The sequence below is a fragment of the Chiloscyllium plagiosum genome, unplaced genomic scaffold (genome assembly GCF_037043375.1).
Source record: "Chiloscyllium plagiosum isolate Xiang-an unplaced genomic scaffold, Cpla_swu_hap1 HiC_scaffold_6, whole genome shotgun sequence".
In the NCBI taxonomy this organism is placed as follows: domain Eukaryota; kingdom Metazoa; phylum Chordata; class Chondrichthyes; order Orectolobiformes; family Hemiscylliidae; genus Chiloscyllium; species Chiloscyllium plagiosum.
The window spans coordinates 8,075,290-8,100,361 of NW_028270144.1; the positions used below are offsets into that span (position 1 = coordinate 8,075,290).

Below are 25,072 nucleotides of genomic sequence, written 5' to 3' on the forward strand. Positions count from 1 at the left end.
TCAGCTTGCTAACCCCAGTGAGGTGTGACCAAACGTGGGACATTTTGAAACAAGTGGGAGATTTGGGTGTGGTAGAACACAAATGAAGAAAACCACCAGGTTCTGTACCACAGTTAGGAAATGGCACTGGAAATGCAAAGGATTTCCTGCAGATGGCAGAGTTGTGGCAGATAGTCTGAAGTGAGCTTTCAAAACCCAAGCTGATTAAATTGGCAGGTAAACTTGAGGTAATGTTGCCTGACAGAGCTTGGAAGAATGAACCAACTAAACTTAACTGGTACTTGGGTTTAGTACAAACCTAAGGAGTAGTGATGTAATTAAATTAAGTAGGACTGGGTTACAGTTTACGAAACTTGAGCATGAAGAAAAGATAAAACTGATAAAATAGTTGAGTATGGAAACACAGGAAAAAAGAAAGAAAAGGAATTCCAAGCAACCAAAAGAGACAAAGGAAAAGGGAAGAGCATTGAGAAAATGAGAATTAGAATTGCAGAGAGAAGAAAGTGAGGAAACATGAATATAGACTTAAAATAATGCAGTTTGAAAAAAATCTTGATACAGGTTCCGCTGGGGAGAATTTGAAACTTAAAGTCCAATAAGAAAATGTTTACATTTACACAGGCACAAAATTTGAGGAAAATATCCCAGAGGCATTCTGCAGATTCTTTGTGAAAACAATGAGACAAAAGAAACACAACAGAAATCACTGGAGAAACTCAGCAGATCTGGCAGTAGCTGTGGTAAGAAAGCAGAGTTAGTGGTTTGAATTGGTTACTCTTCCTCAGATGCTGAGTTTCTCCTGCGATTTCTGGTTTGTTTCAGATCTCCAGCATCTGCAGTGCTTTGCTTTACTGAGACAAGTGAATGAGGTAAAAGGCAGCGGCTAGACAAACACATCCAGAGTAACTTGGGTAAAGCACAGTAAATTTACACTTCATTGTCAGCAGATTTGCCTCGGGAGAATGGCTTAAAAATAAACTACACTAGCTGCATAGAAGTTAGTGCCAAAGCATATTGGCAAAGGTTCAGAAACATAAGGAAACAGGCTGGGCAAACCTACGTAGAATTTGAAGAGGTAATTTCGACAGAGTGGATGATTTTCAGAAGCTGAAAATACACATGAAGCTCTTAAAGGGATTACTCTTCGGTGATAAATGTCCAAAGGCATGCAGGGTTGATGGTTTTGAACTGATCCATAAAACTAAACCCTTCTTTTACATCACCATCACAAAGTTAATGAAAAATGGGAGAGTGAAAGGAAATCAAGGAACCAGGGTAAGAAGTGTATAGCTGGGAATTCTCCAAGATCCCGTCCTCAGAACAGGGAAGGAAACAAGGAGGGGAAATAAAAAAAAAAATCAGAATGTAACAAGGTGAGATGGATTCGTTTAGAATGATGGAAGATTTGAAGGAAACCGATGGGACTTAGTGGAGCTTTTAAGGAGGAGTCTGAAAAGGGAACTCAACAAAGAACATGCCAAGGACCACATTGTCATCAAGCACCTGAATAGAAGGACAAACTGCTGCCATGTCACTAGCGCCAAGTTATAGATTTAGCTGCCCATGATCAGATGGAGGGAAAAACTGATGGCAATGTTTAAAAACCCTTGGAGAAAGCAATCCTCATTATGGAGCTGTGGTTTGTCGGTTATTCATGTAAAAATATGCAGCTGAATGATGATACCTTTCTTTGGAGATAACTTCCCAGATAAGAATGTCCTGAGGTCTTGTCTGCTGAATGAGGTCAGGGGCTCAGAGCAGTAAATGGAGGAAGGGGATATTAAAAAAAGAAAATCCCTTGAATCATCTTCAACAAAAAGAGAAGCTCTTTCTCCCTGCATTCCAAATCAACTTTCATCCCTCCATCAATACCATCAAAAAAATAATTAGCTAACAATTTTCATCATTTGGAAGAATTTAGCGTTTCCAAGTTGCTGTGTTTGCCTAGCCATCTGCTTTTCTTTTTCCCTTTTTTCTCTCTTTCTTTTTCATCCTGTACTTACCTCCTGTGAAGAGCTCAATTGCAGCAATGGCGCCCAGCACTGACTCGTGATGGAAGATTCCAGTAAGGTGGCAGCAGAGGGGTGAGCACAGGACCTGGCATTGGCATTGGCACTGTCACTGAGGTAGGCCCAGTGGTGAAAGATGGGGCCTGAGGATTGGTGACTTAAACATTGGTTGGGTTCAGCGTCGGTGGCTGTGAAGTGGTGGTAGAATGGGCATCTGAGTGAGGTGGGCAGAGAAGGCAGCATCTACGGTTGGGTTTGGAAATATTGGACTTCAGCTGTGGCGATGTATTGGTGTACCAATGCGGAATTGGTATTCGTGGAACGGACTGTGGAGGCACTGGTGGGTCTAGGCCTGCTGGGCAGACCCCTCTGTTTTTGCTTACATTTAAGTCTTATATCTTAATTAAAATCTCATATCTTAATATCTTCTATAAATAAAATTGTGCACGAGCATGATGATATATGACACTTTTCACCGCAATTATTTGTTAATTGCAAGTGACAATAAAACCATTCAATTCAATATACAGTTGCAGGGGTTACACTTTAAAACTACCCAGTGGCCGTGAATGGCTTTGGAATTTCATAACAAGACAAATGACAATAAAAGTTAGTCCTTTCTGCTGGAATTTAATGAGAATATTTCCAATACAGATTTTTTTTAAACAGGGCAACATTGCCATGATAAAGAATGTTAGTGCATATAACAGTACCACATTGCTGAAATTTTCCAACATGCATTAGAAGAAAATATTGAATTGTATGGCTACTTACACATAGTAATTTATAAAGAGTACTTGTGTACAAACTTGATATAGTGGCCATTATGATGGACCGTACCACGTTGTCAGGTAGCAACAGGGCCAAAGCTGTTCTCGGATTAGTAAAAGCTATAGCAGCTGAAGATCATATTGTAAGCTACCAACAGTAGGAGTTTAACAGTGCCTAAATATAGCAAGTTGCATTTCCAAAAGTGTAAATGCTGGGAGTACATGTTTGTCACTCATATTACCTCTCTGCTTTCACTTCCTGTCAGTTAGACCACCAACAGTATCTGTGCTGCTTTTGGTGAAGAGCAGTTTTCACAGCTTCTGTATTCACCACAAGAAACAATTTGACATTTTCAGGCTCTGTACATTCTCAAGTAAATAAACCTCTAATCAGGAAATCTTGCCAGATACTAATTACCCTCCACACTGTTTTGCAAAAAGCCTAGAAATCAAAGTAAATCTTCACGTACTTCCGGCGTAGTTTTCAAACAGTAATTTGTTGACAGTTACATGTGTACCCCTTTCAGCAGCTGCAGATGTAATCGGGTGTGAAAAAACAATTTTAAATATTCAGTCTTAAGCACCTCTTAAAAACTTGTATATTATTCCCCTCTTAAATTCCCTTGCGAGAAGTAACCTGGCAACTGGAAACAAGAACGATAGCTAATAAGTCACAGAGGTTGCTCTTGTTTACTCATTGAACGTATTTGAATGATTAATGAGTTGTACACAATGAGTTAAAAGGACTTCCTCGACTGCTGTACAGAAGTATAGCACCTTCAGCTTTAGATTTCTTCCTCGGAATTTATACGCCGTGCAAAAAGCAAGGGAGGCTAAAAAAAAACCTCTGGTAACAACCAAAATTATAACCGGGAAACTCCCAGGGGAGATGGGGTAGACGGGCATCCCTTCTTTGTTCACCCACCCCCTTGGATAGTCACAGTAAAGTTCATGTGGAACAGGATCCCTTCCCCTCAGGCCAGATTCAATTATATTTTAAAAGAAATTAAATCAGGATTTCTTGAGCCAAGAGAGTTCATTTAATATTGAACACAAAAATTAATAATAAACGCAACACACATTCACACAGGATAGGATTAAGAAATGCTAAACATTAATAGATATATAGACCAGTCTCTGTGAATAGTGTGAAGAGTAGGTGGTGGAACATTGATCATTGCTGTTGGGATTCTTGGCTTGAGTTAATCAAAATCATTCTGTCCTCTTTATGGTGGATGGCTCAGAGTATTTGGAGTGAGACAGTTTTTTTGTTGTCCTGTTTGCTGTTACCTATTGTCCTGTTAGTTTGCTGGCTCCGAGCACTCAATAAGAATCCTTTTATTGACAGCAAAATGGATGACTCATCTTCGATTGTGACCTTCCCTGCTACAGGGAGCATTTGTTAAATTTGAAAGGGTGCAGGAAAGATTTGCAAGGATGTTGCCAAGACTGGAGAGGTTGAGCTATAGAGAAAGATTGAACAGGCTGAGGCTTTTATCCCTGGACCGTCAGAGGCTGAAGGGTGACCTTATAGAACTTTACAAAATCATGAGGTGCATGCACAGAATGAATAGCCAAGGTCTTTTCCCCAGGGTGGGGCTGTCCAAAACTAGACAGCATAGGTTTGAAGTGAGAGTGAGAAGATTTAAAAGGGACCAGAGAGGCAATTTTTTCACGCAGAAGGTGGTGCTTGTATGGAATGAGCCGCCAGAGGACGTGGTAGAGGCTGGTACAATTATAATGTTTAAAAGGCAGCTGAATGAGTACTTGAATAGCAAGATTTTAGAGGGGTTGGGCCAAATGCAGGCAAATGTAACTAGTTCAGTTAAGGATACCTGGTCAGCACAGACAGCTCTGTGTTCATGCCATATAACTCCATAATACATTTACACCTTATTCTCTTAGCAAGATTTGAGAAGATTTGTGGCTCAGGTTGAGGTTCTGGATATAGGTTTGCTCACTGAGCAGAAAGGTTAATGAAATGAACAAATCTACATCCAGACCCTGATTCTCTTCACTGTGATGATATTGTTTTATGATGTTCATGACAGAAGCAATTCTTTTTCCAGTGATCAGGATTATCTATCAGATAAGTCACTTTACAGTCCAACAATGGGCCACTGAATCTCACTTCCAAATCATCAGCCTGCAAAGCCAATATTTCCTCAGCCACTTGAAACATTCTTGCTATGTTCCTTGCTCCCGAGAGTCTTCTTAGAAAGATGGATATGTTCTCCAGCATGGAGGGTTCACATATTTTTGTGTTCAGAAGGTTTTCCTCAGTTGATTTGAATGGATCTCTTATCTCAAGACTGCAAGTTAATTCAACTGGAGTATACCCAGGCAGCAAGTACTCAGAAATCTAATCTTTGGTCCCAATGATACGAAGTTAGGTGGACAGGCAGATAGTACTGAGGAAGTGGGGAGGCTGCAGAAGGATCTAGACAGTTTGGGAGAGTGGTCCAGGAAATGGCTGATGAAATTCAACGTGAGCAAATGTGAGATCATGAACTTTGGAAAAAAGAATACAAGCATAGACTACTTTCTAAACGGTGAGAAAATTCATAAAGCCAAAGTACAAAGGGATCTGGGACTGCTAGTCGAGAATTCTCTAAAGGTAAACATGCAGGTTGAATCCGTGATTAAGAAAGCGAATGCAATGTTGTCATTTATCTCAAGAGGGTTGGAATATAAAAGCAGCGATGTGCTACTGAGACTTTATAAATCTCTGGTTAGGCCCCATTTGGAGTACTGTGTCCAGTTTTGGTCCCCACACCTCAGGAAGGACATACTGGCACTGGAGCGTGTCCAGCGGAGATTCACACGGATGATCCCTGGAATGGTAGGTCTAACATAAGAGGAACGGCTGAGGATCTTGGGATTGTATTCATTGGAGTTTAGAAGGTTAAGGGGAGATCTAATAGAAACTTACAAGATAATACATGGCTTGGAAAGGGTGGACGCTAAGAAATTGTTTCCATTAGGCGAAGAGACTAGGACTAGTGGGCACAGCCTTAGAATTAGAGGGGGTAAATTCAGAACAGAAAAACGGAGACATATTTTCAACCAGAGAGTGGTGGGCCTGTGGAATTCATTGCCGCCGAGTGCAGAGGAGGCCGGGACGCTAAATGGCTTCAAGGCCGAGATTGATAAATTCTTGATGTCACAAAGAATTAAAGGGCTATGGGGAGAATGCTGGTAAGTGGAGTTGAAATGCCCATCAGCCATGAGTAAATGGCGGAGTGGACTCGATGGGCCGAATGGCCTACTTCCACTCCTATGTCTTATGGTCTTAATCCACTGGGTATTTTTGACAAACCCCTTAGTCATGGTTTTGGGTGTTAGATGGTATCTCTCCAAAGTTCTGAGTTTGTGGATAATATCCAGTTAACTTCAATTTCTTTTTAACAAACTGTTGATAATGTCTTGAAAAACATGAAGTTACAATCTGGTCAAGATTCTATTTCAATTGGTAGGCCATAATGAGCAATAAAAACAACTAGTTATTGTTACTGCTGCTACCTTAGCTGAAATCGTCATTAAAAGGTATAGTTTCTGAAAATCATATGGTTATATCCATAATTGTAAGGATTTGCTGATGTCCTGCTTTCCCTCTCAGTAATAATCTGACAAAATCTACTAACGCTGAGCTGAATAATTCTTCCAAATGTGATATGGGTGTCAAAGGTGTCAGTTTAATTACGTCAATACTTTCTTACTACCTAACATGCTTTACAGAATTGCACTTCACAAAATTTTAGTTCCGTAAAATACCTATTTATCAATGCTTGTGTTTTCCATATTCCTACAATGTCCCACTGTAGGAATTTGACATGCCACTCACAAATATCTCCTTACAATACCTGGGTGGTGCCATTATTCAGTGAACAATTATCCATTCTTCATCTGCAGATCCTTGGGAGTTTCCAATTCCTTATTAGTTTTTAAATGTAATGACATTCTGGGCTCACTGAGCCTGAACTTCAGCGTGAGAAGTCTGTGCTAACATACATAAATCTGGTTCTGCTTCTTAAGCCTCAATTAAGAAAACCATTCCAAATATTTCTTTTGAATTATCCTCATTCATAAAGAGGGCTTTGGCCATGCTAACATCTGCTTGTGATATTATTGTAATGTCCTTCTGGTGGTAGACAGCTTGTTCCTGTCACCACACAATGGAAAAATAACTGCTACCCATGTTTACAAACGGTTTGGTATCTTTACCCAGAGTTGGACTTTGTAATTACAGATTAAGCTATAAACTTTCAATCCAGTCAGAACATTCCCCTGAAATAAATCAACTCTGTCCACAGCTAAGTTCTTAACTACTCTGGCTACCGCTAGTCCAGACAAGATGTAACTCTTCAGTTTGACTTTAATCCAACAGAACTGCAATATACTCTCCATTTATCAACACCCTGGCTTTCAATGTGGAGGGAAAGTTAAATTCTTCTTCAGCAAAGTAGCTTTGGAGTAGCCTCTGAGTATTTTTGTATAGTTATGGGTTTGGTTGCATCAATGGAAACAAAGGTTATCGTTAATTTAGACAAAACCTTAATCCCTCTCGCCTAACCAACTGCACCTACACTTACAGCAGCGTTCACCTTCAGTTTCTCTTACAGACAAAGCTACCATTTCATCTATGGTATTTCATTTTCATGTTCCCTTTTCAGATTCATTCTTCCAAATCCCAATAAATTCCATGGGCTTACTTCACAACTTGCAGCATGTGTTTCACTTGGGTTTCCATGAAAACGTTTAGGTCTTCGATTCTCACCTCCACCTTCAGGACTTTCCCTTCCAAAACAGAGGGGTATTCTCAGCTGCACAAGTCACTTACTTTCACTTTTGAATTTATCACGGTGAGAGAAGAATGGTTCAATTTTCTGAATCAGTTCACAATCACCAGCCATTACTTCTACACATCTAGTAGTTGCAACACTTTGCTATTCAATCTTGGCTCTCATTGCAGAAATGCTTCCAAGTTAGTCAGTCCTCGTTATCTCAGCAAAGCTGGAGTAATCACAGGCAGATAATCTTAAATTATGTCACCCCTGGACCACAATTCCCAAAGACAATCCAAGACTCCGAGGCTAAACAAGGGGGTGGAGTGGATTTCCAATCACCTTGAGCTGTAAATATTTGCAAACACACAAAGTGATGCTACCTGTGTTTGATGATATGGTAGGGGGAGGCATGCTTTTAGTAATCCTGTATCACTTACAATCTCCACTATATTTGAGCAGCATGATTGATGCAAATTCCCCTGAACAACATCAACAATGGCAAAGGTCCATGTAAAAGGCATTCCAAGTCCTTCCTGCTCAGGCTACGTATTCCACCATATTAAGAACCACACTAAACTCTTAGTGGTGTGCCATGCAGATTCTGAAAGGTCACATTACTGAAGGGACCATTTTGTTTTCTGATATATCCCACACAGGTTCATTGAAAACCGTAACTACTGGCTCAAGCCACAGCAGGGGTTATTGTCACTGTGGCCAGGATGCAAGGAAGGCCTAAAGAAATCGTTGAAGATCAAGTACAATCAGCAACCCCAGGAGCAGCATGAACAGCCTCAACATGAAGAAATCACAGCTGATGATCCGTTCATGAAGTGGTGGCAGAGGAGGCCTAGTATAGATGAGTGAAGTGCATTGCGACCACAGCCTGAAGAATTCCTGGGACATTGTTACAAAGCTGTCATCTGCTGCAGCAAGGCATGCTGGGTTACCACACGTTCCCATTGCTATCAAAGGTGAGAGCTGTGCTGTAACTATAGGTAATGGCTGCTTCCAAGGACACACTGGGCACGTGTATCAGCTCTCTCAAACATCAAGTCCCAGACATGTCAGACCACATTGTTGTATCTTGTTTCCCCAGGACAAGTGCAGTATTGTAGCCCAGGAGCGAGCTGGTTTCTCCCAGAGCAAAGCTTAGAAAATACTATTTTATAACCTGCCTGAAGAGAGTTTCAGTCGATCACTTTACATCACTACCACGTCATAGGTCTGCAGCATACAGCTTGGAACCCACCCTGATGCCTATATCCTTAAGTGTCATGAACACAGCTAAGTCCATCACACAAACCAGCCTCCCATCCACTGATTCCATCTACACTTTCCACTGCCTCAGGAAAGCAGCCAATATCAAAGACCCCTCCCAGCTTATACTCTCTTTCACCATCTTCCGTCAGGCTGAAGATACAAAACTTTGTACACACATATGAATAAATTGAAGAACAGCTTCCTTCCTGCTGTTATCAGACTTTTGAAGAGACCTCGCAAATATTAATGTTGATCTCTCTCTCTCTCTCTCTCTCTCTCTGTGTATGCACCATTTCTGCAGGTGAAAGACTATATTCGGCACTCTGTTCTGCTACCCTGATGTACATTTATCATTTGATCTGCCTGTATAGCACACATAACACTTTTCATTGTATTTCGGTACATGTGACAACGATGAATCAAATCATTTTAAGGGCGGGATGACTTACAAGGTCAGTTGCTGGGACACAAGGGCTACTCTCTGCAACCATGTTCGATGACTCCAATACACAGCCCCCCACAATGGACTGAGGCCAAGTGTAGGTACAACACAGCCTAGTCTTCCACCAGGCCCACTGTGGAGAAGTTCATATGCTACACGTTGAGAATATGCTGATGTTTGGATCAGCCTCGGTGGGTGGGTGGGTGGGTGGAAGGGAAACTCGCACTAAAGTCCAGGCGGGTGCGTGTCACATAATCCTTTTATTTGTGCACAACTGGAGTGAGCAAAGGGGAGGGTGTGATGGATGCCGAAGTGCTGGGAGAACAGCTTCCAAGGAGGAAGATGAGGACATTGATCAGGAAGAACATCACCTTCACCATAACAGTGTGGTGCAGAGCAATGCAGCAAAACCAGGTAGGACTTCACTGATGCCTGGTTCCTATTGATCAGAATTAAATGATCAGTTATTGACTGTAAGTTATGGCATCAAAAAGCAAGTAGCCCCTGTTCATGCCAACAAACAAATGAAGGTTTTTTTTTCCCCTGTTGTTAATAGAAGTTAACACTTTCAGCTTTTGAAGGCTTTGAAAGACAATGCTCTCACATTGAACAACTAGGCCTAACATAATAGTCATGATGTGGAGGAGCTGGAGTTGGGCTGGAGTGGACAAAAGCTAAAAATCACACAACACCAGGTTATAGTCCAACAGGTTTAATTGGGAGTACTAGCTTTCAGAGCACTGTTTCTTCATCAGGTAACTAGGAAACAGCATCATAAGTCACAGAATTTATAGTAAAAGATTTATAGTGTTTTGGATGTACTAGCTTTCGGAGTGCTATGATCTTTTGCTATAAATTCTGTGTCTTATGATCCTGCCCCACTAGTTACCTGACGAAGGAGCAGCGCTCCAAAGGCTAGTACTCCCAAATAAACCTGTTGGACAATAACCTGGTGTTGTCTGATTTTTAACTTACGTTATCGTGGGTGTGAAGGAAAGAGTAGCATTCTCTTCGACAAGGTTTGAATATAGTTTGGCAATGAGGACAGCGTAGCTGGATCTTATAGCTGTAATTATGACAGTCAGAAAACCAGGTGATAAATGTCAGGTAATAAAAATACATTTACAAGTGTGAACTTCTGTTCGCAATGAAGTGTCACTTGGGCCCTCAGTAGGTTTTCTTTTCTGTTACACTCAGACCATTTGCACTGGGAAAGGCTGCTTGTGGTTGTCAGCTTGTGCTGGTGCATAGCTGGGATTTAAATCAGTGACGGAAGCCCAGGAAGTCCCTGAAGTGGTGAGTAATACTGGCTAGCACAAGATAGAGCAAATGCAGCACTATAGACATGCAGTGCATACATAATGAGGTGAGCAGCAGAGAACTAAGATAACATGCTCCAGCTCATGGAGAGAAACCCTCCACGAAACTCCCAGAGATGGATACCTGTTGATTTTTGGCAAAATTCAGCTCATTATGCTTAATCCTTCTTCATAAACAGTCAGTATTGATGAGAAGATAATGCACCCATAAATTAATTAAAGCATTATTAATGGAAATGCTTAAGAATTTCCTGTTACATTTATAAAAGAATAACTGGAATGGGATATGGTGCATAAATTAATTTACTCAACCACTGCTCCATCCTGACAGCGAATCATTAATCTTATCCCTTACTAATCAATGAATCTAATTTAAGACTTTACCAGATGATACCATAAAACATTGCTCAGGGAACTTGCTGATTCACTTGTACTTTAGGTTAAAGCCCAGCTCTAAACAAACTACATAATCCTGAAAGGAAGACAAATAGAGCAGTATTCCAGCTCAAACAGGAACATTAATCAAGAGCAGTAGCCCATTCAGTCACAAGTTTGTTCTCGTATCTTACCTGCACTCAAGTCACTCTTCCTTGTTATAGTTTTGAAATTGCTTCAGAATTCACATTTCATAGAATCTACAACGTGGAAGCAAAGCGCATCCCACCTCCCCCACCCTATCCCTGCATTTACCATGGCTAATCCCCCTAGCCTACACATCCCTGAACACTACGGGCAATTTAGCATGGTCAATTCACCTAACCTGCACATCTTTAGACTGCGGGAGGAAACCGGAGCACCTGGAGGAAACCCATGCAGCCAAAGAGGAAAATGCCTTTGTTCAGTTTGCACGGTTTCGCAAGGGTAGGATTGAACTCGAGTCCCTGGTGCTGTGAGGCAGCAGTGCTGAGCCACTGTGGCACCCTATTTGGGGGAAAAGAGACTTCTTAATTTCTGATAGATTCTTTGCTTTTAAAAAAAATTCCTGATTTTGTTTACTTGATAAGTTTACACCCAACCTCTGCCACCAAGGGAAATAATTTCTGCCTACTTTAACATCCTAAACCGAGCAATGTGCCCTGAAGAGGTTACCCCTGACATCAGTGGGATCCAAAAAAAAAAACCAGGTCATATCCCTGCAGCTAAAAGCACTAGTGGCAGAGACAGAGGTGGCCACTGGCCCCTGCAAATTGAGAAATTCTGTAGCAAGCTAAAATTTACCCCAAAACCTTGGAATTGTTGTCAACACAAGTGGAAGGATCACAGGGCTTGTGAAGCACCAACTACTAGTGGAGGCATGCAATAATAGGTCTCTCCCATAATAGGGAGAAAGTGAGGACTGCAGATGCTAGAAATTAGAGTCAAATAGTGTGGTGCTGGAAAAGCACAGCCAGGCAGGCAGCATCTGAGGAGCGGGACCATCGACGTTTCAGTCATGAGCTCTTTGTCAGGAAGATGAAGAGCTTATGCTCGAAACGTCAACTCTCCTGCTCCTCGGATGCTGCCTGACCGGCTGAGCTTTTACCACACTCTTCCACTCTGTCCCACAACAGCATGGTTCAAATAAGAGAAAGGATAACATTGATCTTGTGCATTGCCATCACAATAACAAAATCTAGCAAGTGCAAAGAAACACTCTGCCTAGTCATACAACATTCCCTTGTCTGTTACTTTAGACAAGTTATGAACCCATTTAAAAATCAGTGGATGTGGATACCTACATTAAAATTGCAGATTGACATTGGTCTCAGAAATTGGACCTGAAAAATTGCAGAAGCATAGTAATTTGGCAATGGAATAGCTTATCTGTGCAGGTACTGGTTGCACTGATAAATTAGTGGGGTTCTTTATTGTTGTGTCTGGGGCAGGTGGAGGGTAGGTCCCTTCAGTATGAAAACGAGACGTCTATTCGAAGGAGTGTATCTAGATATTATGTGGCTGTTGATTCTTTGGCAGCAGCTGCCCATTAGGGAAAAAGAAAATCCCTGCTGTGGAGGAGTTCTGTGACTTCACAATTCAATATATTTGGTTAAGCATGTCCCAACCTCCCCAAATTAATCCACATTTCTCCCTGGAGGTGTGCCCAGTTCCCCAGCACTGTGCTGACATATTACTCAAAATGCATTGTCCAGAAGTGTGCGTGTGTGTGTGTCTGTGTGCAGTGAGAGTGTAATGGGGGCATGAGGTGGGGGTGGGGGTGGGGGCAAGCTCGTCATGTTGATGTCACTGGAGAAGCCATCCAGAATCCAGGCTAATGTTGTGGGTGAATGGTTGCAAGTCTTGGCACGGTAGATGAATACACTTGAATTGAATAAAAAATTGGAATAATAGCCTGATCTAATGGTGACTGTATAAGTACTTAAGTTTTGAGAAGATTTGTAGCTCAGGTTGATTAGAAGCCTGTAAGTTAGCTCACTGAACTGCAAGGTTTGATTTCAGACATTTTGTCACAAAGATGAGGTAACATCATCAGTGAGAGTCTCCGGTGAAGTGCTGGTGGTATGTCCCGCCGTATAGGTCTTGGTTTCTTCAGGTGGGTGATGTCATTTCCGTTTTTTTTCCCCAAGGGAAGGTAGATGAGATCCAAGTTGATGTGTTTTTTGGAGTTTTGATTAGAATGCCATGCCTCTAAGAATTCTCGTGCATGTCTCTGTTTTGCCTGTCCTAGGTTGTGTGTGTTGTCCCAATCAAAGCGGTGTCCTTCTTTGTCTGTATGTGTGGAAACTAGTATTAGTGTGTAACCACTATAGATTTAGCAGATGTGTTTTTAACAGCAATGTCTTTTAGGGAAGGAAATCAGTAGCCTGTAACTAGAAATGGGCAATAAAATGGACTCAACTAGCAATGTACGCATCCCATGAGTGAATAAAAAATATGATTGAGCCGGTATTTGTCAAGCTGAAACCAGACATCATCTCTTTTATGTTAGTCCTATAGATAATAAAGCCTAGTGCCTCCTCATAACATTTGAATGATCTCTTAGTTGTCATCATTTAGAAAGTTTTATCATTTTCTGTCCAAAGTGGTGATCTTACATTTGATATATTGATTTCAATTTGCCATCATTTTACCCATTCATTTAATCCACAATAATTGGTTTGTAATCTTGTGTTTCCAAGAATACCGCTTATAATACCACCTTTGTGTCATCAGCAAAAGTGCATTTTACAGCTTTATATTGCATCTTTTAATTCATTAATGAATAACTAATATTGGAGAACAAAATCAGGTATTTTGTGGGACACCACGTGAAATTTTGCCAATTGGAGTCGCTGCCCATTATCCAGTTCTATTTCCTATTGTTAAACCAGTTTTCTAAACAGTTCAATTATCTATCTTCAATTCCAGGAGCTTCAATCTTACCCAACAGTCTCTGATCAAATTTCTCCCAGAGGTCCATGTAAATAGCATCCTCTGACATTCCCTATCCACTACTTCAGTCAGCTTTTCAAAACCTTCACAACACATGATGTTACAAATCCACACTGGCTCTTTTGGATTACTGTTCTTTTCATGGATTCCTAGAATCTGGGGGTCACTAACAAGGTCTCTAACATTGGCTCACCCAGGCTGTGGTGAGCCACATTCTTGAACTGCTACTGTTCATGCAGTCCATTTGGTACCCAGGCTGCTGTTGGGAACAAGGCCCAGGACTTTGAGCCAGCAACAATGAAGTAGCAATGAGATATTTCCAAATCAGATAGTTTATGATAGGGAGGGAAATATTCAGGTGAGCAGAGTTCCTCAGCACCTGCCACGCTGTTCTTAAATGTGTTCAATCACCCCACCCTTCATTACGAATATCAGCAATTCTGCAAACAATACATTTTAAGTTAACCAATCTATAATTCCTTAGTTACTCTTTGTCACCTTTGTAAAATTCCACATATCACTGTGCTACTAAAGAAAGCTTCTAAATTAAGAGAATTTTGGAAGATTATAGTCAGGGCACTGCAATGTTCTCATCTACCACCATCAAAACTACAAAGCCATCCTGCCCTTTGTATTTTGACACTCTTTAGGATTATTACTTTTATTCATTAGGATAATTTTACTTACAATCCGTTTGGAATGTTTCTGTTCTGATTTAATATTATTTTTCTTCCTCCCCTCTAAATATTAACACTAAGTAATTATTCAGCAGGCGGAATCTTATAGTGAGGCCCATCTTGACAGTTGAAGCATCTTTCTAACAAGTGGTATGGTGAGTTTCTCCCACAGCAGTGAGTTGCCATTTAAGGGGGATTGTTGCATGTTAAATATCTCGTTAGCAACCCATCTTGCTTCATCAATGTTCAGCCTTCTGTCTTACTTTCCAAACAAGCTAAAGGCCAAGACAAATCACTATGGAACCCAGAGTGCGTACCTGGTGAATTCAGCTCACCATTCGCTCCAAGGGACTTCCATTTTGGACACCAGGCACCATCATCTCAGGACACACTCCATGGGCACTGGCCACACAAACCCACAGCAACAGACAATGGCATTCGACACGTGGCATCCTCTAAGAACCTTCATGACACATCTCTTTCCCACTTTCAGGGTACTTTGAATCATACTGCACAGAAACAGACCTCTCGGTCTAACTCATCTGCACTAATCAGAGAGCCCAATCTGACATAGCTCCATTTGACAGCACTTGTTCCAAATTCCTCTAAACCCTTCCTAATCATGTACCCACCCAGGTGCCTTTTAAACGTTGTATTTGTACCAGCCACTTCCTCTGGCAGCTCATACACGCACCGCCCTCTGTGCGAAGTTGCTGCCTCTCAGGTCCCTTTTAAATCTTTCCCCTCTCACCTGAAACCTACGCCCGCTAGGTTTGCACTCCCCCACTCTCGGAAAAAGACCTTGGCTATTCATCTATCCGGTCCTCTCATGATTTTATAAACCTGTACAAAGGTCACACTGCAGCCTCCAATGTTCCAGGGAAAATAGCCCCACCCTATAGCTCAAACCCTCCAATCCCTGTAAACGTTTTCTGCCCTATTCAGCAAATATTTTTGTAATCTCTCCAGCAAGGATCCAGTTCGGTCAGACAGATACATCCAGTTTACGGATTGGACTAAGCTGCATTTCCAGGCTCTTCATCTCACACACACACACTCAGGGGTTCGGGATTAGGATACAGAGCTCAATGAGCAGCCATGATTATACTAAATGATGGAGCAGGCCTGAGGTGGTTGAATGGCCTGCTCCTGAAGTCTACATTGCTATAAGTGCCCTTGATGGTCCAAAACCTCCACGTAAGCTGCCATTCTCTTGCTCAATTACTTTGACAACTGTAACACGCGACCTTTAAATCAATCTGAATTCTTTGCCACTGCTGACTTTAACCTTAAAGATACGATACAATGAAACAAAAGCATTGTGTTACTGAGTGTTCATGGTGTGTAAAGAACTGTGATCCTACACAGGACCATTGAGAGACGGGAAACAGTAAGGACAAGCTGCTGATCTAACCTCAATGTCTCAACACGCCAGCAGGAAACTAAAACTTGGACTTCTGCCCGATTCAGGTATAATTTTGCATGTTGCTCTAGCAGGCTCCATAAGAGTTATCCCAGAATTACCAATTCAAGTCAACGTCCCATCATCCAGAACTGGAAATGATGGAAATGTAACAATATGAAGGCAGAGAAAGCCGGCAGGAGAGAAATTAGGAACAGTCCTCGATAGGATGGAAGATGGGAGTAATTAAATCACAAAAGGGTTGATGGTGGAATGTAAAAAGGGAATGGTAATAGAACAGGTAAAGAAACAAAAGATGGGTCTAAGTGGGTGGAAATTATGGTAACAGAATCATTATCAAACAGGAACAAAAAATGGACAAATAAGTTATGGTGTGAAATTATTGCATTCAGTAATGAATCTGGAAAGCAGTAAAGCTTCTAAATAAAATATCAGGTATGATTCCATGAGCTTTTCAGTTCCATTCAAATGAGTGTAGGATGCTGTGGATACACATCTCAGAATGGATAGGGAATTAGAAACACAGCTGATTGGAAGCTCAGGGTCATGTTAGTAGTATGAATGTAAATGCTTCACTAAGCAATCATCCTACTCGCCTTTGGCCTCTCTGGTGTAGTTCAGAGTAAATCATGAACAAACAATACAATCTCACTGAAAGAAGAGCAAATAAATTTTCACCTGGAGGGCCTGTCTGGACCCGTGGGAGATGGGAAGGGTGGAGGCTTAAAGGTTTGTGTAGTGAAGGTGCTCCCACAAGAAAGGAGGGTGAAGGCAGAATTGCAGAAATATGATTCACAATATTGCTGACAGTGTGGGTGAATCTTCACAGGAGAATAATGGAAGCACATCAGAAACAATACAACAGAAACATGGGAACAGATTAGACCAATCAGCCTTTTGAGGCTGCCCTGCCATCAATAAGATTGTTGGATAAATTAATCAGATTGTAGTCTCAACTCCATTTTTATGTCCACCCACCCATAATCCATCAGTCTCTTATTTATCAAAAATTTAACTAATTCAGCCTTGAACAAATTCATTCACCTAGCATTCACTAGTTTCGATGGAAATGAATTCTGCAGAGCCATGGTCCTTGGGAAAAAAAAATCTCCTTAATCTCGAAGATGGAAAAAGAGAGAACTCATTCTTAAACTATCTCATCTTCACCACAAGAGGAAACTTTGTATTCTCCCCTTCAAATTCCCTCACAATCTTACATGTTTCAAATAAGATTGTGTCTCGTTGTTATAAACTTGAATAGTGGGGGTTCAATCAGACAAATGTTAGATTACTTCCAGTGTGGAAACAGGCCCTTCGGCCCAACAAGTCCACACTAACCCTCTGAAGAGCAACCCACCCAGACTAACACTACGGGCAATTTAGCACGGCCAAGTCACCTTACCTGCACATTTTTGGACTGTGGGAGGAAACCGGAGCACCCGGAGGAAACCCACGCAGACACAGGGAGAATGTGCAAACTCCACACAGACAGTTGCCTGAGGCGGGAATTGAACCCAGGTCTCTGGCATTGTGAGGCAGCAGTGCTAACTGCTATGCCAGTGTGCCGCCCATGTTCTTCACAAGATCAGCCCTTCATCCCAGTAATGAGCCGAATAAACTTTCACTGAACTGCTTCTAACACAATTAAATAAGGAGATCACAAATGTGCACATTTATGTCTCACTGATGCTTTCATATAATAGCAGCAATATTTCTCTACTTTTATATGCCATTCCCTATCAAGAAAGTCAACATCCCATTCATCTTCGCATCACTTGCTGTGTCTGCACATTGACCTATTCTGATTCATGAGGGCTCGAAATATGAAAGAGTGTGTGTGTGCGCGCGCACGCGTGTGCGTGTGTATTGGAGTGGAGAGGGAAAAAGAGTGCTTTTCAAAAAAAATGGGAAGGTGCCGGTGTCAGACTGGGGTGGAAAAAGTTAACAATCACACAACACCAGGATGATAACCTGCTGTTGTGTGATTTTCTAAAATATTTTCAGGAAGAGACATAGATGTAGGTAGCCAGGTAGGTAGAAAATTAGACAAATGAGGGCAAAAATAAAGCCATAAGATTGAAGGGCGAGTTGCATGAGACAGGAAAAGACTGAAACAAAGTCAGTCTATGAGAAGCATGTTTGTGGATATTTGGAAGGAAGCAGAAATAGACTGAGATTTTCGGGAACTACGATTAGGAGACCATGGTTGGAAGATCTCCAGAGAAGATGACATTATTGACAGTCTACGTCCATGGGCAGCAGAAGGTGTTGTCCGAGCACTGACATTCAGTATCTGCATCACAAGAGGTCCATTCATTCAGTAAAAACAAGTCCAATGATAATACTTACATTGGACTCAAAAGAATGGAGTGTGGCAGGTTAGGCTTGGCTCAGTATAAAGATTTTCTGACAGTATGGGACTGTTTTTAAACAGAAAGACTACAGCACCAATCTCTAATTTACCTTGAATACATATTTAAGCTCAAAGTGAAACTCAGTGACAACTAGTCAATTAATTCAATTTCCCAGCTCTTCCATCACAGCCCTGTAAATTTTTCCTTCTGAAAATTGCAGTCAAATCCGTTTCCATCATTCTTTCAGGCAGTGCCCACCCAGCTCATCACAACTCACTGTGTAACAAAACAAAATCCACATTTCCCCTACAGTTCTTTGCTAATTGTCTTAATTTTATGCCCTCTGTTACTGACTACCCATCATTGTGTTTTGGGTCTTCGTGAGATCTACTCTAATGCTTACAGCTTCTTGCTTCAATATAATATCTTGTTCTCTCTGCAAATCCATTCAGGCTTGACTAATAGCACAAAATAATGAAACAACTGTTGAACAACTGAAAACTCCACATTGCAAACTGATTGTCCTTACTTATACCATTAGAAGGGCTCATTAGATTTTATTCATCTCAGCTAGGGTAGTAACAAAGGCATCACAATTTCCCTCAGCAAATAGCTAAGAGGGAGAATACTTACATGTCCTCTAAGGAATGAAAAAACAAATACATCACAGATTCCGAAGAACATTGGAAATACGCAGGAGACTGGTCATATTGTGGCAAAGACAAGATACAAAGTAAGCTGAAAGCATGAAATATGCAAATATAGAGAAGCAACTAAAAATCATACCACGAATGCAGAAAAAAAAATCTCAAGATCCTTCACAGGAGTAAACTCAGACCAACTAGGACAGACACACAGATATCCTGCTGATGAAGACCTTGGGTATCTGTGGTATGGAGTCCAGCACCTTAAAAGGAATGCTTTATCTAGAATATAGCTGCATTTTCTGAAAATGACCCAAGTAGAACACAGTTACAGAAAAAGCAAGACAACAAACAGCTACTCACACAAGAGGCTACAAGGTAAAACAGTCTTTAATTTAAAAAGTTAAAAGTCCCACAACACCAGGTTATAGTCCAACAGGTTTATTTGGAAGCACTAGCTTTCGAAGCACTGCTCCTTAATCAGGTGGTTGTACAATTTTGTTTTTAAATTTTAAATAAAGTGGAAGGTGTTCCCAGGGGGGAAAACCAAGTGTTTCTGAAGTAGCCTTTTGGTGAGAGAATACAGAAATGATCATTTTAAAATTGCAGCCAGCTTTTCCGCACCTAGACATTGCTTTATGGGAGAGGTCTTTTCTACATCTACACGATGGTGGTCCAACCGGTCTTATCTCTACACAATGAGTACCAGGAGTTGTCTTGTTAAATCTGCTTGCTGCTTTGCACAGACATAACTTCCTATCCTGGACTTTCTCCTCTTCCTCTTGCTGCTCTTTGCTGGCACTCACTTCACTGCTTTCTTAGTGCCCTTCTCGGGAACTTGTCCTTTCTTTTCCTCAACTGTGGTGACAGCCAACTTCAGGCTATCTTTGTCGTCAAAAGAAGTCACAGGCTGGTCTGTTTTGACTTACCTCATCCTGCGTTAAGGGTTTTTCCTTGTAGCTCTATTCCCATTTCTCAATGTGGCATTCTATGGGTCTGTCTCCCTCTCCAAACAGCCACTTAATTTACATTTGCAACCATTTTATGGGCGGCACAGTGGTTAGCACTGCTGCCTCACAGCGCCAGAGACCCGGGTTCAATTCCCACCTCAGGCAATTGTCTGTGTGGAGTTTGCACATTCTCCACATGTCTGCGTGGGTTTCCTCCCACAGTCCAAAAATGTGCAGGTCAGGTGAATTGACCATGCTAAAGTGCCTGTAGTTTTAGGTGTATGGGGAATGGGTCTGGGTGGGTTGCTCTTCAGAGGGTCGGTGTTGACTTGTTGGGCCGAAGGGCCTGGTTCCATACCGTAGGAAATCTAATCTAATCTAATCATTTTTGATTATATCAGCCCTCTTTTGAAAACAGATTTTTGAGTTACACTTTGGGGTTCTCACCCCTGGTCAGAGCACTGGACTATTCAACACACTATCTATAGTCAACAGTGCAAATACATGGTCCAGGACTTAAAATAAAAGGTATGCTGCAAGTAACTCTCCAACTCAAGGAATGTCAGAGAACCTATATTTGTACTCCTAAATCATAAAATTCCCACTTTGAGTATGAATGACGTCCTTAATCCCAATCTTAATTTAGAAGGACTCAAATTAATTAAATTCAACAAAAAAAAGCAGCCCTGTAACAGTTAGTTATGGATCAGCAAACCAAAGGAACATTTCGTTAAGGAACAGCCAGTTGTGAAATGTCCCAAAGACAGGCATGCTGGCACAATGGTTAGCACTGTTGGTTCACAGTGCCAGGGACCTGTTCGATTTCAGCCTCAGCTGGCTGACTGTGTGGAGCTTGCATATTCTCCCCGTGTCTGCATATATCTCCACGGAAACCACAGGTGAGAAGGGATAGTCAATATCCAAAGAGCCAGGATACATCTAAACAAGTTTACCTGGTTCTGACATAGAGGAAACTACAAAAAAAAAACAGGACAGCGGTTGTCTACAAACAGAAGTTCAAAAGCCTTCCAGGTGGAGCAACTGCCACCATCTTCTAACATTAATAATTCTAATGGGATGGGAAAAGAAGCTTGAGGAAGATGTTGCATAAGAGTGTAATGGTCTGGGAAGGTCGATACTGTGGAGTACCTCAAATATCACCAATAATGTAGTCACACACATTTATTAGAGAACAGATTAGGATCTCAAGACAATACGGACGACCATCGAGTCCCCCTCTGTAGCAGCGTCTATCATTTCAGTGTAATTTGTACTTAGTTTCTAACATGTAATTAATTACAGTTTCTTGAAGACAGTCAAATGGATGACCTCTACCACCCCGGACCACCTGGCTCTTGTAAATCTCTGCTGAAAAAGAAGATGGCGACAACAAAACTAACCACATGGCAAGCAATAATGTGGTCAGCCTTAGATAACAACATGCGGATTGCTCAAAAATAAACTGGAGAATTCAAAAGATGAAACTCCAAATCAAAGCTTCAGGATGATGTTAGGAAGCACTTTTAGGAAGGCCAGGATAAAGCTAGAGCTCTGTCTGCTTATACAAGCTGAAAGAATGGAAAACAAAGACAGACTGATGGATTTCTGAAAGCAAGAGTATGAAGGGTCACAAGAGTTAATAATGGAAAATGAAGGTAAGACACAGATCAGCTATGATCAAATGAAATGCTGCGGTAGGCGAAAGGGACTGGTTAGTGTGTTCCTGTGGTTATGCTTCTAAATTCTTGCAATTTTTTTTAACTCATTGACAGGATGTGGGCGTCACTAGCTAGGTCAGCATTTATTGCCCATCCCTAATCACCCAGAAGGCAATTAAGAGTCAAACACATTACTGTGGTTCTGTAGTCACATGGAGGCCAGACCAGGTAAGGATGGCAGATTTCCTTTACTGAAGGACATTAGTGGACAAGGTTTATTTTTCCAAACAATCGAGAAAGGTTTTATGGTCATCATTAGACTCTTAATCCAGATTTATAATCAAATTCAAATCCAATCATCTGTCAAGGTGGAATGCTAAGGGGTGGATCTAGCATTTACTCACGAGGGACACAGACTCTCCAAATGAAAAATGTAACTCAGTGACTCTTTGTATGTGGTGCAATTGAACAGGATGAAATCCATTCACAAATGGCAGAGGTAAATACAGACAGAGAGGTAGCTGCCTTTCTGTGCAGTATGTTGGTTCAGCGACATCAAGGTTCTAGTAGGACAATAATGTGGAATGTTGTGTTGATTAAACATCAGAGCAATCACATCTACTTGACGATGCCACTGGGCTACATCCACCATCTAGAGATACTTTAACTAAAAAAGCAAAAACCCAAGACACAACAAAACAAAAATGAAGTTCTGTGAGAACAATCCTTCCCAAGTCAGAAACATTCAACAATGATTCGAGTGCCAAGATTAACTTTTGGTCTCAGTTAGTGTTTAAAGCAAACATTAAATTATTCAGGCAATGTTTTACTGCCACACCCTTCATTTTCAAGTCCAACCTCTCTCACAATTATTTGAAATAGAAAGATTCACTGCCAACATTTCCCACACAGAACCAGCAGCAGACAGTATTGAAAACTTTGATTTCTGCAACAGTACTTAATTCCCAAATACATTCATAGATTGCACAAATGAATGCCCAATGATGTCAGTTACCTGAGAGGTTACTCCATCTTGTCATGTTTTAATATCATTTCTCTTTTCACTTTGTACTGCCTCCCATAACTGCATATGATTTTGATAAGCAACAACAAATCTGAAACTCGATACCATATACTTTTCTCTGACAACTGATAATCACAGACTAACATGGCACAACGGTGTTCATTAGAGATCAAGGTGTGTTAAACTCACCCAGTTCATATTGCCATTTGCACAAGAGGTATAGAGCAGTCCCCTCAATATTTCCACCTCTGAATCAGCTAATTTAATGCAATGTTACTTACTTTATCCTCTACATATATCAACTTGTAAAAGTCCAAACGAAAATGTAAATTTTCTTGCTGTAAAATATGGCCACTGGAGATTAGGGAAGTACTGATTCTGAGTCACAATCTGTACCAAAGTGTTTCTGGGAGTGTCACACCCATGTTGCTGCAGGCCAATGATTGCACCCAATTGCACACATGCAAATTTTGTAGGTAAGCAATTGGTTTCATGAAACTGCAAATAGGTAAGAGAACAGCAGGGAGCATATCCACAAAGCAAAGAGTAAAAGGCTGGAGCAAGCCAGACAATTCTAGTTACTGACAGCCTGCTGCTACAGATGTTCCTGTCTGGACATGCAGAAGGTCTGAAAGCTGCCTGATCAGGACACTTTTCAACGCTGTAAAAAAGCAAAGGAGCATGGAACAAACTGGACTTTGAGGTCTCAATGCCTTCTTCAGTTATGAAGTAATAAGTGCCCCAAAACATTTTTCACTTTCAGTTTCCTTTGGTCGCAATAACTGTCATGTGAAAGCCTTTTTTTTAAGTAAATGTAGTAAATCATAAATTAGAAAAAAAAAGACATGGTTTCCTGTTATTAAAATATATAATTATGATTAGGTAGCACCTTTCATAATTTTAGAACCACCCAAACTGCTTCACAGCTGATAAATAGCTTTTGAAGGGTTCTGTGTTGCAATTTCAGAAACATTACAAACAGTAAGATCCCACAAATGCCAACTGAATAATGTCTGGGCACTTGTCAGTGTCTAGGTGCATCTTGATTCCAAACTCCTGTTGACTTCAAGATGAAGGTGTTGTTTTGAGCCACTGTTGACATTGATTAATAGATAAATGGTTAGAAAGTGTAATTTTAGAATTGATATTTATAATCAATTTGGCTCAGTGACAGACATCACAAAGTCTGTGTTATATGAGGACACAGCTCTGCGATCTGTGGGGAACTAGACCTTGGATCATTGCCATGTGATTAGATCTGGGCCAGTGGAGCAGAAACCTGAACTCACTGGATTAGAATAATGTATTTGTGCTCTACGCTGTAATATTTGAGAAAACTGTCTTCCATCATGGAGTACTCAATAACGTCATGAACGCCTTCAGAACCTGACTGGAGACAGAGAGCTAAAGCACTGATGCAGTAAAAGCAGAAACCTGGGTGAAAAAAAAAACACAGGCCTGAGGGAGAAACAGAGTTCATGCTGAATTTTCATCTGGGAGGTGGGAATCCAGAGTTGGGGAATCTCCGCTCTGGCAGTGCTGGGCAAGAATGGTGACATGGACAAGTCCAAACTCTCTCAAAATATTCTAAGAAGATAGCCTAGATCCTAACTTATTCTTATTTTGAAGGCAAATGTAAAATGCCATGTTCCAGATGCAGCACAACTGGTCAAACTACTCGACGTTAAGCAAAACACAATTTATATTAACACTGTCATTAAAAATACAACCAAAGAAAGAGGAATTTAGAATAACCTAACTGTTGGAAAACTTAACAGATTATTAGATACATTAACTATTACTATTTAACTGTCCCATTTTAGTAACATCTCAAAAACCCACCCCTTGGCAAAAAGGAAATTTCAGACACAGATTCTCACATGCAGTTCTCCAATCCAGGAGGAATAACATCAAGAGAAAATTCAGAGACAGTAGCAGCCTGGAGACATTCACTGAAGCTTCCAACTCTGTTGAGACTCCAACAGCTTCTGAAGCTCCTGAAAAAAAGCCAAAACCCAGAAATCGTGATCTGTGGGAGCTAGCCACACCCACTAATAAACAAAAACCCAAGACAACCCAAGCTGTTTACTCAAGTGGTCTTCTGTAGCCAGCTCAGTACCTCTGCCTTACAACCTCTCCTCAAACTAAAACTAGGACAAAATACACCTCTTAAAATGATAACATCATCACGATAGACTGCAATGGAATTGGTGTCTCCCATGCCAAAACAGAGATAAAAATGATAGCATAAACAAAGGTGGATCAAACCATCCTTGGGAGTCATGACAGATAAAATGTCCACTTCTGCTACCATCTTTGTGTCTCAAGAAATGCAAGGTTTCCAGTGAAGGAAATATGACTCTGTACAATATAGAAGCAGGCCATT

General features: G+C 41.1%; 1 protein-coding gene across 2 annotated transcripts in view; it reads right to left on the reverse strand.

The window, feature by feature from the left end:
* LOC122550440 (ETS-related transcription factor Elf-1-like) overlaps positions 1-23,075 on the reverse strand; it is a 142,999-nt gene extending 119,924 nt beyond the window's left edge. Inside the window, exon 1 of one of the 2 annotated variants that reach the window (XM_043691174.2) lies at positions 22,968-23,075. The gene's annotated coding sequence lies outside the window, so the exon portion shown is untranslated. Of the gene's footprint in view, positions 1-22,875 lie in introns of both variants that reach the window. The other variant, XM_043691175.2, reaches the window with a different exon arrangement.
* Between the last annotated feature and the right edge of the window lie 1,997 nt (positions 23,076-25,072).